We start from the raw sequence: 5,359 nt of genomic DNA on the forward strand, positions 1-5,359 counted from the left end.
TAGATCTTACATATCCAGCCAGACCTTGGTTTGGTTTTCTTCATTGCCTCATTTCAGTTTTCAATTCTTGGACTGTTTCCATTATCTGTTTGATTGTTTTTCTTGGTTTCCTGGGGTATCATTTACGGATTTACTCATTTCTTTAAACTTTTTGCTATATTTCTCATCCATTTCCTTACTCATTTCTTCAAACTTTTTTTATACTTCTCATCCATTTCTTTAAGGGAGTTATTCATATCCTGTTAAAGGGACTCTATTGCTTTCATAATGGCACTTTTTCCCACTTCTTCTGGATTAGGGTGTTCAAGTTCTTCTGTTGTAGGGTCGCTGGGATCTGGTGTTTTCATGTTGTTTTTTAGATTGTTGGAGGAATTCTTGCCTTGGCGTTTGCCCATTTCTTCCTTCAAATGCTCTCTAATGGATCTTCTGGTACCGGGTCAGGTTCCCTTCTTGGGCAGGGACCTCACTGACAGAAGGCCTGCCTTTCTGCAGGCAGGCTATAGAAACACATGAATTCCCTCCTGCCAGAATTGCCTTTACCACCCAGTCCTGGAGTCCAAGCAGGCTGAGCTGCCCCAAGGAGGAAGGGAGGAATAAGTGAAGTGGTTCCTGGGTGAAAGCTGGGATGGGATAGGAGGTCAGAGGGCTTAGCAGGGTGGAGCAGCCCATGCCGAGTGACCAGAGAGTCAAGGGGGTCGGGGAAAGTCTGAGCTCTGCCTTGCTGGGCTTCTGCCGTGGGTCAGGAGCAAACTCACCCCTCTGATGGATCTTCTGCTAGAGGATCAGTGCCCCTTGCTGGCCAGGAATCTTGCTTAACTGACAAAAGGCCTACCTTTCTGGACGCAGGCTATTGAAACACAGGAATTTCCTCCTGCCGGGTTGCACTTGCAGCCCAGTCCCAGTGAACAAGACCAAGGCAGCAGAGCTGGGGGATTTTATGGTCCTGAGGAGGAAGGGAGGAATAAAGGAAATGGTTCCTGTGTGAAAGCTGGAATCCACAATTAACTTTTAAAACTTAAAATTTACAATGATTGTGAATACAAAATTGACATTGAAACAGTCTCCCAAAGCAATTTATTTGACTGTTCTTGTTCAAAGCTGTCATTTGAGAATCTGATGTCACTTTCTTTTACTTTCTGTTGCATTAAAATCACTTGTCCAGATATATTGATGGGAGATAAAATTTTATTTATGTATAATTTCTGTTTGCATTTTTTTTGGCTGAGACAAGGTTTCTTTACTTGGTTCTTTGGAGAACTCATTGTTACAATTATCTTTTTCGCTTTGGATTGAAGAGTTGTTGGAGAAGGCTGCAAGAAGTCTCCAAATTTCTTTATTGCTCTCTCTATTTGCTAGAGGTTATGTCTGCACTAACTATAGATGCCTGGCTCCATAAAGAATATGTTTTCTTTGATGATGGACATGAGGAAACCTTTTGATCCTTTTTCATAGAGGAATTTCTATGTTCTGAAGCAGGAAGCTGCATGTTATTTCTGAGAGTAGAATTCTTATTTTCACATTTCAACAAGTCCTCCTCTATTTCATCACATTTCCTCTTCCATGCCTTGGTAGTGTTAGTTGTGACTGGTAAAGCGCAACCTGGGTGCTTCACTGCCATTCTGTTTGGCTGCAAAAGTGTAAACTGAAACTCCAATTCAGGTTTTGGAAATCAAGTGCTTTGCACATTTTCTGTTGAAACTTCACAAGAATCAAGAGCTACAGATCCATCCTCTGCTGCATTCCTAGAAATTTCAAAACTTGTTTATTGAGGTTCAGTTTCAACTACACCAAGATCAAATAAACTATTATGTTCAGGCTTGAGATTCCCGGTTTGGTTTTCTGGCCCCGCGCTCTCTGCTGCAGCCCTATTCCATTGCTGGACTCCCTTGTCCTTGTGCTTGCTGTGGAGAGCACCACCTTCATCTGCACCTCCACAGCTATGAGCACCTAGTCCCACTTCTCTCTTCACTTTTGAAGGTGACAAGTTCTCTCTGCCAGCTGTAATCTCAGGGTTTCCACTTCATTCTGTAGCTTTAAACAGTATTCTCTGTCTTCATCATGTTTTTTCATTTCTGTGTTTGGTAGATTTTCAGCTTCTTTTGCTTGAGTGGTAAGGATCACCTTTTCTTCTAACCACTTCTTTCTATCAGCTTTATATTTCTCTTTGAATTTCTGAAGCTCATCCTGAAGCTTACTGAGCTTCTTCCTAAGTGCATCTGTGTCCTCCACAGGGTCTTCATTTGACCTTTCATTACTTCTAGCTTCTTGATCTTGAAATTTTTCTTTCCACTTATCCAATTCTTTGGCTAGCCAAGCAGCTTCCTCTAACTTGGCTTCAAGTACTGGGTCTTGTTCCACCTGTGTTTGTTCTTGCTCTTCTAGTGTCAGTCTCATGACTTCAACCACCTTCTCTTTAATACTGAGATCTTTGCACACTCTCTCCTACTGTTGTACAGTTTCTTCCATTTTGTGATTGTTTAACTGCTCCTTGAGCAGCTGGCTGGTCTGCTGTTTTATCTCTATTTCCTGAGAATACTGGTTTTTCCTTTTCTCCAGTTCATTAATTTTAATCCTCAATAATTTATCTTCATCATGCATTACAGATAACTCCTTCTATACCTGCTCAATCTCCTTTTTGGCATCAGTGAGATTTTCCTTCAGCTCAGCATAATCTTCTTCCTTCCTCTGAAGATTTGCTTGGAGATTCTGAGTAAGAACATGGTTTGCAGCAAGCTCCTCTTTCAACTTTTCTGTTTTTTTGTCTGTTAATTTCTTTCTTCTTCCTTTAACTGAAGTGACTGTTTCATAGTGTGCAAATTATTTGCCAACTGTGTGATTTCTTCCTTCAACTTGATTTCCTTTTCATTTAAATCTTTAGTGCTTTTGATGTAATCCTGGTGATTTGCTTCCAATTCCTTCAGACTTGCTTCCAGCTTTAAGATGGCAGATTCCTTCTCTAAAATGCCTTACTCTGATTTGCCTAAGTGCCTACACTCATCTTTCTGGGTCTCTACCATCATTTCAAGTTCCTTTATTTTTACCTTATAGCACATAACATTTTGGGTAAGCTCTGAAGGAGCTTGATCTCTTGCAGCTACAAGCTGCACTTGAACACCAAGATGAAAACATTTTTTGCAGTTCTTCTCTGAACTGCTGTATAAGACTTTCTCTTTCAGTCAGTGATAGTTATGCTTATCCTCCCTCTCCTTTGCTTGCAGTTCATTCTTCTTATCCTTGCAGCCTTTTATTTCCAATTGTAATTTTTCAATTTATTCTTCTAGTTTCTGAATCTGCTAAGACTTTTTCAAGGAGGCCTTCACAATCTCTTTACATACTACCCAGATGGCTTCAATACTAGAGTGGAAGGAACTTTCCCTACTAGCTCCTGAATATAATATTCTTTAACCCCTTTGCTTGACAAGTCATTACCTGGAAGCTGTAGTGATGTGTTCAGCAAATTATCCCCTTCAGGACCATTTGACAGATCCTGGAGACAAAGTAATCTATTTTTGAAATATGAGATGGTGAAACAAGCAACCATAGTTCGTGTATTTTTGTTTGCATTAGTTGTATCTGTGAAACGTTGCTTGTGATGCTTTTTTTTTAGCAGTTTTCATCTTCAGTGACAATTTCAGGATCCTTTTCTCCTGCTCTTGGTTCATAGATCTGTGTGTGAGTAACTCAGCAACTGTACTGTCATACCTGGCCTGGATTTGCTCCACCTTTGTCCTCAGAGACAAGTTCTTTTCTTCAGCGAAACAAAGCTGCTGCAAACTCACAACCTGTTCATTTAATTCTGCTTTTTCCACCATTTCACTTTTGAGTTCATTCTCACTAATAATTAAAAACTCTTCATTCTTTTCTTATAAAATTCTAATGACTTTCCCACCCTCTAAAAAAGACTGTTATATTTCTTCACTTTTCTTTGATCTCCAGTGATAGGTGGACTAACAGTATAAGCCCTTTCTTTGCTGGTGGTTCACCTTGCTGAAGTTCACCTTCATTAAATCTTTTCTTTTCTGGGTGTGTCTGCATTCTGATGTCCTTGGGCATTGCAACCATTTCATTACAAGCTGATTTACTGATGATAAAAGATGTATCAACCTGACTTGATGTCTTGAGCCCTTGAACCAAACAGTCTGATTCATTCCTCTACTTTTTAGCTCTTCTTGGGCTCTAAGTAATTCTTCTTTAGTTTGGGCTAATTCCTCTTTTACTTCATTAAGCTTTAGCTGGCAGTTTCTACTTTCATGGCACAAATTCCATTTGTTGATTCATCTTGGGTGTCACATTTTCCAACCAGATCTTTGAAGACTTCCAGGTGATGGTCAGCATTTTCTTCTAACATCTCTCATTCCTGAAGAAGTGTCTCCTTAAAATCAGCTTCCCATTAAGTCCAATGAACTCCAGGGTAACTTCTCCTTAAATTTTAAATTCCAATGTTAACTTTTCCTTTTTAATTTATTAGTCTTTTTTCAAGTCTTTTATTTTTTTTATTAAATTATAAAAGTTTCCATTTCAGCCCCTCCTCCCAACACCCTCCCACTCCCCCCACTCCCTCTCCTCCTCCCTCTCCATCCCCTAGAGCAGTCAGGGTTTCCTGCCCTGTGGGAAGTTCAAGTTCCTCCCCCCTCCCTCCAGGTCCAGGAAAGGTGAGAGTTCAAACAGACTGGAGCGCCAAAATCCAGTATATGCAGAGGAAGCAAGTTCCAGTGTCATTGTCAATGGCTTTTCAGAAAGGCTCCGGGCCAGCCACATTCAGAGAATCTGGTTGGATCAAGTCTTTTATTAAATCCAGCAGTTTCTCATTCTGGGGACTTCTGAAGACTCTACATTCCTCTAAAATTTTATCTATATTTTCATCAGCAAGTTCAGTTTCTATGTTCTGTGTTTCTTCTGATTTTTCTAAATCCTCAACCAAATCTTAATTTTCAACCAAATCTTCTAGACTATTTTCCAATGAAACAGTGATCTTTTTAGATTTAGTATTTTACTATCTAAATTATTGTCTACAGATACATCTTAAGAAAATTTAATGGGTGCCAAGGATTTCTCTTGAGACGAATTTAAAGTATCTGAGCCTTGCAGAATATCATCCATAGTATAAATTAAAAAGTTATTAAATTCCTGAAACATGACATTATCATCCATTGTATAACTATCAAATTATTGATTTACTAAACTCCATTAGATTCAAAAAATTGTTGTAGGTTTAATGATCTTTATTGGCCATGAGGTGTCGTGGTTGTAGATGTGCAGTGGATAGACCAGCAGCAGAGTGAACAGTACTCTACCGCTTTGATTCCATGCATTGGTGCCTGGTTTAACACTGACAAATATGCTTTGCTTGACAAATTTA

General features: G+C 39.5%; 1 pseudogene; it reads right to left on the minus strand.

The window, feature by feature from the left end:
• Positions 1–1,074: 1,074 nt before the first annotated feature.
• LOC148119405 (kinesin-like protein KIF20B pseudogene) lies at positions 1,075–5,151 on the minus strand (annotated as a pseudogene).
• Between the last annotated feature and the right edge of the window lie 208 nt (positions 5,152–5,359).

Source organism: Myodes glareolus, chromosome 17 (genome assembly GCF_982192425.1).
Source record: "Myodes glareolus chromosome 17, mMyoGla1.1, whole genome shotgun sequence".
Classification (NCBI taxonomy): Eukaryota; Metazoa; Chordata; class Mammalia; order Rodentia; family Cricetidae; genus Myodes; species Myodes glareolus.